Raw genomic sequence first — 10,569 nt, forward strand, 5'->3', positions numbered from 1 at the left:
GGTCTAGGAGTAGTATTACTTACCAACCCCATTTATTCTGCCTTTTCGCTGGGATTAGTTCTTGTTTGTATATCCTTATTCTATTTTTTATTAAATTCCTACTTTGTAGCTGTCGCACAACTTCTTATTTATGTGGGAGCCATAAATGTCTTGATCATATTCGCTGTAATGTTCGTAAATGGCTCAGAATGGTCTAAAGATAAGAATTATTGGACTATTGGAGATGGGTTCACTTCACTCGTTTGTATAACTATTGTTTTTTCACTAATGACTACTATCCCAGATACGTCGTGGTATGGAATTCTTTGGACTACAAGATCAAACCAAATAGTAGAACAGGGTCTCATAAATAATGTTCAACAAATTGGAATTCATTTAGCAACCGATTTTTATCTTCCGTTTGAACTCATTTCCATAATTCTTCTAGTTTCTTTAATAGGTGCAATTACTATGGCTCGGCAATAAGAAAACTTAGAAAAAGTACAAATTATAAGAATTGCAAATCTAAAATAAATAACTAAAGAATCACAATTTTGATTTAGTAAAATCCATCTACTGCCAACAAATACCTCCTTTTTTTTTTTTTTTTTTTTCTTTTGTTGTGTAATTGTTCTATTGTAATTAATTGAATCGGTTCAATTCTTGCCCTCATATTGAAATGAATCGAGATTGATAAGGAGTTAGTTAATGATGTTTGAGCATGTACTTTTTTTGAGTGTCTATTTATTTTCGATTGGTATCTATGGATTGATCACAAGCCGAAACATGGTTAGAGCTCTAATATGTCTTGAACTTATACTGAATTCAATTAATCTAAATCTCGTAACATTTTCTGATCTATTTGATAGTCGCCAATTAAAAGGAGATATTTTCGCAATTTTTGTTATAGCCCTTGCAGCTGCTGAAGCCGCTATTGGACTATCCATTCTTTCTTCCATCCATCGTAATAGGAAATCCACTCGTATCAATCAATCTAATTTATTGAATAATTAGACTTTTGAATAATTAGACATAGAATCCTCTAAACAAAGGCGCACATATTAAAATAAATAGAAATCAATACTATTTTCTTAGTATTATTTGAGAATATCCATTTTTTTTAGTAGATTATTGCATAGTATTCTTTTTCACTTAAATGAATTTTTGTATTTGTAATTCATTGATATTGCAATTTGAATATTGCAATAATTTATATTGAAAAGACGATAGCCAATTTATTGGCTAATTCGAATTCGTCTGTACAATTCGTAAAATTCTTTCTTATTTCTTATTTATTGTTGAAATCCAAAATTAAAGTCTCTTGGCTCTCTTCACGCTTTCTCACAAACAGATTAAAAAATAGATTTTTTTTTTTGAAGTTTGGATAAACCATTGCTTCGTCTGGTGTCTACAATACATATGACTCATTATAGTACTAATTTCATTTTTACCAGATCGAAAAATTTTATGTTGAAAAGAAAAATTTATAGATCCAATGTCACATTCCGTAAAAATTTACGATACATGTATAGGATGCACTCAATGTGTACGAGCTTGTCCAACAGATGTATTAGAAATGATACCCTGGGATGGATGTAAAGCCAAGCAAATTGCTTCCGCGCCGAGAACCGAAGATTGTGTGGGTTGTAAGAGATGTGAATCTGCCTGCCCGACAGATTTTTTAAGTGTCCGCGTTTATTTAGGGCCTGAAACAACACGTAGCATGGCTCTATCTTATTGATACGTTACAAAAAACTTCACTCGAATCGTCTGATTCCTCTTTACCGAAGAAGCCTGTGCTCGAAATAATCGAGCACGGGCTTTTCTGGTCAAAACGTATCTTGTCTTTATCACTTTATCATGAGTTATTTTCCTTGGTTAACAATACTTGTTGTTTTGCCGATATTTGCAGGTTCATTAATTTTCTTTTTACCTCATAAGGGAAACAAAGTCGTTAGGTGGTATACTATATCTATTTGTTTATTAGAATTCCTTCTAATGACTTATGCGTTCTGTTATCATTTCCAACTGGAGGATCCCTTAATCCAATTAAAGGAGGATTATAAATGGATAGATGTCTTCGATTTCCACTGGAGATTGGGAATCGATGGACTTTCATTAGGATCTATTTTATTGACAGGATTTATCACTACTTTAGCTACTTTAGCAGCTTGGCCAATTACACGGAATTCGCGATTATTCTATTTCCTGATGCTCGCAATGTATAGTGGTCAAATAGGATTATTTTCTTCGCGAGACCTTTTACTTTTTTTTATCATGTGGGAGTTAGAATTAATTCCTGTTTACTTACTTTTATCCATGTGGGGGGGGAAGAGGCGTCTATATTCAGCTACAAAGTTTATTTTGTATACTGCAGGCGGTTCCATTTTTTTCTTAATCGGAGTTCTGGGTATGGGCTTATATGGTTCCAACGAACCAGGATTAGATTTGGAAAGATTAATTAATCAATCATACCCTGCAACCTTGGAAATACTTTTATATTTTGGCTTCCTTATTGCTTATGCTGTCAAATTGCCGATTATACCCCTACATACGTGGTTACCAGATACCCATGGGGAAGCACATTATAGTACATGTATGCTTTTAGCGGGAATATTATTAAAGATGGGAGCATATGGATTGATTCGGATCAACATGGAATTGTTACCTCATGCTCATTATCTATTTTCGCCCTGGTTAGTAATAATAGGAGCGATCCAAATAATCTATGCAGCTTCAACTTCTCTTGGTCAACGAAATTTCAAAAAAAGAATAGCTTATTCCTCTGTATCTCACATGGGTTTCATAATTATAGGAATTGGTTCCATAACCAACATTGGACTCAATGGAGCTATTTTACAAATATTATCCCATGGATTTATTGGTGCTACACTTTTTTTCTTGGCAGGAACCGCTTCTGATAGAATGCGTCTTGTTTATCTCGAAGAACTGGGGGGAATATCTATCCCAATGCCTAAAATTTTTACCATGTTTAGTAGCTTTTCAATGGCTTCTCTTGCCTTACCAGGAATGAGTGGTTTTGTCGCAGAATTAGTAGTATTTTTTGGACTAATTACTAGTCCAAAATTTCTGTTAATGCCAAAAACACTAATTACTTTTGTAATGGCAATTGGAATGATATTAACTCCTATTTATTTATTATCTATGTTACGCCAGATGTTCTATGGATACAAGCTATTTAATGTTCCAAACGCAAATTTTGTGGATTCTGGACCACGAGAACTCTTTATTTTAATCTGTATCTTTTTACCAGTAATAGGAATTGGTATTTATCCAGATTTTGTTCTCTCCCTATCCGTTGACAGGGTAGAGGCTCTCTTATCCAATTATTATCCTAAATAGGTTTGCTTTTTTTTACTCGTCTGCTCTATTAATGCAGAAATAAGTAAAAAAGTATATAATGCAGAAATAAGTAAAAAAGTATAATTAGATCTATCTCGAATTTTTGAGAACCCTTTGATAAGGCGTTCAAGGGGTTCTCAAATAAAACATAAAAGTAAAAACCTTCATTTCATGAAGGTTTTATTTTATGTAATCATTTAGGTGTTAATGTAAACGAACCATAACTATGTAAGCCTATTCCTAATAGATTTATACCAAAATAACAAATCCAAATTATAAGAAATCCTATCAAAGCTATAAGTGCAGAATTCGTACCCTTCCAATTTGGATTTGTTCTACTATGTAAATAAATTGCGAATATGGTCCAAGTAATAAATGCCCAAGTTTCCTTAGGATCCCAATTCCAATAGGATCCCCAGGCCTCATTAGCCCATACTGCTCCACAAAGAATACCTACGGTTAAAAGGGTAAATCCTAGGCTAATGACACGATAACTCCAAGAATCCAAACGCTCCGTTAATTGATATTTGTAATAATTTGGAAATGAAGGGACAGAGGTTCTTTTTAAAGCACTTCTTTTTGCATAAAAATATTTAATATCACTAAAGAAAAATGTTTTATTTAAAACATTTTTTTTCTTTTTAGAAAAGAAATGGAAATTATTTCGAAATCTAATGATTAGAATAGCGGCAGATAATAAGGATCCGCACAAAAGAGTTGCATAGCTTAATAACATCATACTGACATGCATCATTAACCACTGAGATTGTAGAGCAGGTACTAGTATCGTGGATTGATGCATTTCAGTTAAAAGACCCGATGTGGCAAAGCCTTGCGTTAAAATAGTACTTGGCGTAGTTATTGTGCTTAAATCATTTTTAGAGTTCTGTATTTTAGGAATGGTATGAAGAATATACAGGGCCCATGAAAGGAAGATCAATGACTCATATAAATTACTTAATGGAAAATGTCCCGAGGAAGCCCAACGAGAAACTAAGAATCCTGTTATAGAGAAAAAAGTAACTATCATTCCTTTTTCTGACGAATCGCGTAATCCTCCAAGTTCACGAACTAATAAGGTTATAAAATGAATCGTAATCACAATTGAAATCGTTGAGAAAGAGATATGAGTTAGTATATGTTCTAAAGTTGCAAATAGCATAAGGGGAAGGTCCCATTACAAAATTGTAAATTTCGAATTGATTTCTAATCTATTGTATTCTTTTTCAAGAATGCCGCCACTCGGATTCGAACCGAGATGCTTGAGCACTGCTTCCTAAGAGCAGCGTGTCTACCAATTTCACCATGGCGGCTAACTTCAAATAATAGGTAACTTAAAAGAATAATAGCTATTATCTTGGGAATCGTCGATATTGGGAAAGTCCATAAAATTTAGGAACATTAGAGTTTTCATTAAAATAGACTTCGTTTGGTAGTATCGTTTCCATTTTTTTTTTTTACAATAAACTCTTGCTTTGCCCAATAGAAACACAAACACTGCTTGAAAGAGTTGGAACTTCTTTTTTCTAACTTGCAATTATAGAACTAATTTTTTCTAATTAATTTCCCCTTTACATTTTGAAAATTCTTTCAATACAATGAAAAAAATCCAAAAGGGTTTCTATTTAATGATGAAATTAAAATAAAATGGATAAATAGAAAAGGCTTTTTGGATTTTTTAAAAATTTCTAGAATGAAAGTCTTTATGCTCTTATTAATAAGATTTACTAACCTTATGATTTTGGAGAAGATAGGTGGAAGTTGTAAGTCCTATTGTAAGAATACTCCACTTTTCATAATTTTCCTAATAGAATATGAGGATTCTATTAGGAAAATTATGAAAAGTTCATTGATAGGAAAAGAATACTTAGCACACAGTATACCAAACAAAACTTTTTTTTTCTTGTATATATAAGATAAGAGGGGTTTTTTGTTCTAAGAATATTGTACCGAGTAATTCGACACATAAAAGTACATTCAAAGAAGAATCCAAATTATTAAATAATTGGAATTCTTTTTTGATAAGTCAATTCATATTATTCCAAAATCTTATTATTTGTTTGTTGCCCAGAAAAACCCTTTGGTTTTGGATGCTCATTACCGCTCGAAAATGATCTTGATTTTACTAAAGAATAAGATTGTACTATGGAAAAATAAGTCTTTTTCTTCCAAATATTTTTACGAATACGCTTTTTTGACATTGAAGTACGTTTTTTTGGAACTGCCATTCAAAAAGGAAATTACTTTTTTCTAGTTGTATGTGAAAGACATCTATTGCTGCAAATCAATCCTTCTTTCTTCTTTTTATTAGTATTTATACTTAGATACTGAAAGATACTTAAATTTTGAATTATTTTTTACTTCATTTTGTCTAATGCGGATAAGACAACAAGAATTTTTTAACATTTTTTCTTTATATATTTTATACTTTTTTTTTAATAATATAGAATATATAGAAGGGTTTCTCATTTAAATCTATTTATATCTATTTATATATCAAGTATACTCCATATATAGATATATGGTATGGAAGCCTATCCCCCATATAAGATAAGACGGGGGGATAAAAAGAAGGGAAAATGAAAATAGTTAATTAAGTTCAGAATGGTATTCCATAAAGGAAAGGAATTCCAATCAAAACAAAAAATACTGAGTCTCTTAAACAAGACATTCTAAAACTTAGGTAATTTATAGTCATTAGAATTTTAGTTCTATATGAAGTAAGGACTATTCGATAATTTCTTATAAACATAGGTTTTCATTGGAATTCACTCAATCAGTTAATTATGGAACAAGAGAGCTGTTTCATCTTTGTTTTAAAGAAATATAAAAATGAATTATGAATAGAAAGTAAAATGATTCCACTTTTTTTTTTTTATTTTTATAAATATCTTTATTTAGTTAATAAAATAACTTCGTTACCTAGTTATTTTATTAACTTTTTTAATTTAACCAACTAAACCCATTCTTAATTTTTAATTATTTCAATGAGATAAATTTTGGAAAAATTAAGAATTTCAGTATTTTTTCTTATTCTTTTTATTTATTCTTTCAGAAAGAGATAAGAATTGGTTTGGTGAATCGGAAACAATTTTATAGAAAAATTGAAGTAAAAATTGAAGTAAAAATTGCAATTTCTTTTCTTATGGAACATACATATCAATATGCATGGGTAATCCCTCTTCTCCCACTTCCAGTTATTATGTCAATGGGATTTGGCCTTATTCTTATTCCGACAGCAACAAAAAATCTTCGTCGCATATGGGCTTTTCCTAGTGTTTTACTCTTAAGTATAGCTATGGTATTCTCAGTTCAACTGTCTATTCAACAAATAAATGGAAGTTCGATCTATCAATATCTATGGTCTTGGACCGTCAATAATGATTTTTCTTTAGAATTTGGATACTTGATTGACCCACTTACTTCTATTATGTTAATACTAATTACTACTGTAGGAATCCTGGTTCTTATTTATAGTGATGGTTATATGTCTCACGATGAAGGATATTTGAGATTTTTTGTTTATATAAGTTTTTTCAATACTTCCATGTTGGGATTGGTTACTAGCTCCAATTTGATACAAATTTATTTTTTTTGGGAACTCGTGGGAATGTGTTCTTATTTATTGATAGGCTTTTGGTTTACACGACCAATCGCAGCGAGTGCTTGTCAAAAAGCTTTTGTAACTAATCGTGTAGGGGATTTTGGTCTATTATTAGGAATTTTAGGTTTTTTTTGGATAACAGGTAGTTTAGAGTTTAGGGATTTGTTCAAAATAGCTAATAACTGGATTCCTAATAATGGAATTAACTCTTTACTTACTACTTTGTGTGCTTTTTTATTATTCCTTGGTGCAGTTGCGAAATCCGCACAATTCCCTCTTCACGTATGGTTACCCGATGCTATGGAAGGGCCCACTCCTATTTCGGCTCTTATACACGCAGCAACTATGGTTGCTGCGGGAATTTTTCTTCTAGCTCGACTTCTTCCTCTTTTCATATCTTTACCTTTGATAATGAGTTTTATTTCTTTAGTAGGTACAATAACACTATTCTTAGGAGCTACTTTAGCTCTTGCTCAGAGAGATATTAAAAGAAGCTTAGCCTATTCTACAATGTCTCAATTGGGTTATATGATGTTAGCTCTAGGTATAGGTTCTTATCAAGCTGCTTTATTCCATTTGATCACTCATGCTTATTCAAAAGCTTTATTGTTCTTGGGATCCGGATCCGTTATTCATTCAATGGAACCTCTTGTTGGATATTCACCAGATAAAAGTCAAAATATGGTTCTTATGGGCGGTTTAAGAAAATACATTCCAATCACAAGAACTACTTTTTTATGGGGTACACTTTCTCTTTGTGGTATTCCACCTCTTGCTTGCTTCTGGTCCAAAGATGAAATCCTTAGTAATAGTTGGTTGTATTCGCCCTTTTTTGGAATAATAGCCTCCTTTACTGCAGGATTAACTGCCTTTTATATGTTTCGGATATATTTACTTACATTTGATGGGTATTTGCGTGTTCATTTTCAAAATTACAGTAGCACTAAAGAGAGTTCCTTGTATTCAATATCCTTATGGGGAAAAAGGATACCCAAAGGAGTGAATAGGGATTTCGTTTTATCAACAACGAAGAGTGGAGTTTCTTTTTTTTCACAAAATATACCAAAAATTCAAGGTAATACAAGAAATAGGATAGGATCCTTTACTACGTCTTTTGGGGCTAAAAAAACTTTTGCCTATCCGCATGAAACGGGAAATACTATGTTATTTCCTCTTCTTATATTACTACTTTTCACTTTGTTCATTGGATTCATAGGAATCTCTTTTGATAATGGAGGAATTGGTAATGGAATAGCAGAGTTAACCATATTATCAAAGTGGTTAACTCCCTCAATAAACTTTACCCAGGAAAGTTCTAATTCTTTTGTAAATTCATATGAATTTATTACTAATGCAATTTCTTCTGTAAGTCTAGCTATCTTTGGTTTATTCATAGCATATATCTTCTATGGATCCGCTTATTCTTTTTTTCAGAATTTGGATTTAATAAACTCTTTTTACAAAGGAAATCCTAAAAAAGAATTTTTAGATCAAGTAAAAAAAAATATATACAGTTGGTCATATAATCGTGGTTATATAGATATTTTCTATACTAGGGTCTTTACCCTCGGTATAAGAGGGTTAACCGAACTCACGGAGTTTTTTGATAAGGGTGTTATTGATGGAATTACCAATGGAGTGGGTCTTGCTAGTTTTTGTATAGGAGAGGAAATTAAATATGTAGGGGGAGGTCGAATCTCGTCTTATTTATTCTTTTTTTTATGTTATGTATCTGTGTTTTTATTCTTTTTTCTTTCTTAAGTTAAGGAATTTACAACAAGTCTCTTGCAAAAATAACTATCCTATCCCCTTTCTACAATCTCTCTATATCCTTGTTACATAAGGTAAGTATTGTATAATAGTTCGGTTTTCCGCGATTTTTTCCATTCCTCTGTGTAAATACCCTAATATGGGTTCACAATCAATAACATCCTCACCATCGAGAGTAACGATCAGTCGAAGAACACCATGCATTGATGGGTGTTGAGGGCCCATATTGACTATCATGAGATCTTTTCTTGTAAGCGGTAGACTCATATCCTTTCTTCCTTAATTCTTATTCCATGAAAATGGATTATTCCATGAATTCCTCAAAGCGAGGCTCATCAAAATGAAAAATCTAAGACTACTATAAGACTACTAAAAAAATAATAAAACAAGAAAAAAATTTGAACGATTAAATTACTGCTCCCGAATATTCAACTGACCGATTAATTTCTTATAACGTACTCTATTTTTCTTTGCCAAATAAGCCAGCAAACGTCGACGTTTTCCCAAAAGTCTTCGTAGACCTCTTTCCGATGAAAAATCTTTTTTGTGTAATTCCAAATGTGAAGCAAGTCTCCGTATCTTATTGGTGAAACTGAATACTTGAAATTCAACAGAACCCCTGTTTTCTTCTTTTTCTTCTTTAACCATAAATCCAAAAATTTTTCTACCTCCTTTCTTTTTCATGTATTTTTCTGATCAGGAAAAATACAAAATTATGTCAGTTATTTTGAAGTTATTCTAATCTCGTACACACACAAATTTGCAATTATTCATCTACTACTGGAATTTGGATTTATTTTATCGATGCAAATTGGATTTGGATAGAAGGGTACATTCTTTCTAATATTTTAGATAGAAGAAATGTTTCTTCTATCTAAAATATTAGAAAGAATTTTGCTGATTTATTTATTGCTATATGCAATTTATGGAATTGATACACCATTTAATTGATATCATTTAGCAAAATGAAACACAGCATATGCATCCATCTTTTGGCTCGAGAATTTCACGGGATAGAGATATGGTATAAGAAATAGACTATTAAGTAACTCTAAATGAATTGTGGATACATCTGTATCCTTAACATACTGAAACGATTGTCATTATTCGTATCAAACCAATAGCGATTCATACAAGCTAAATCTTCTAATCAATGGTGGGCCAATAATGAATTTTTTTGCATATGTATTAAGACGCTTGGCCTGATTTCGAAATTGTCCAGAGTTTTATATGTTGTTTTCATTGCAAAATGATGGGTCTCCTTCCATAACTTTCCAATTACGAGTACGAGAATTGAAAGACATGAAAATTCTCAATTCTCTACGGCGTCTAGTAGATAGAAACAAGAAAATCAGAAGAATCTTTCTCTCTATTCACTATCATTCCGCGTCTTCGACTTCTATTAGTTTCTTTTCTTCTTTAATGCAATAGCTATAGTTTGATATAAGAATCCATTTCTCAAAGTAATGGAAACCATTCTCTTATAGGAAATGGTTCGAAAATCGCTATTCCACCTTTTAGGTATCGTGAAAAGTGATACCTGTGAAGATCGTGCATTTCAGTCAAATTCAGATCCGTTTTTCGAGTCCATGATATAATATAACCAAATTGGATAGATCTTCCACCTGTTTAGCTAAGAAAGAATAGATACAGAGGTGGATAATAGATCGATATGAAGATCATGAGCTGCCCCATAATGAAATCGCCAGTAGTCGCGAATATCTCCTTCTTCCCTAATCCAAGATTGGAGAAAGAAGATCTAAGAGGGACCTATGGAGAATGTAGTCAGAAATCCATAATAGAGTCCGACCACAACGACCGAATTAATTATCCTCATCGAGAAACTTAGACTA

Source organism: Triticum urartu, unplaced genomic scaffold, assembly GCF_056163025.1.
Source record: "Triticum urartu cultivar PI428250 unplaced genomic scaffold, HENAU_Tu73 scaffold904, whole genome shotgun sequence".
NCBI classification, from domain to species: domain Eukaryota; kingdom Viridiplantae; phylum Streptophyta; class Magnoliopsida; order Poales; family Poaceae; genus Triticum; species Triticum urartu.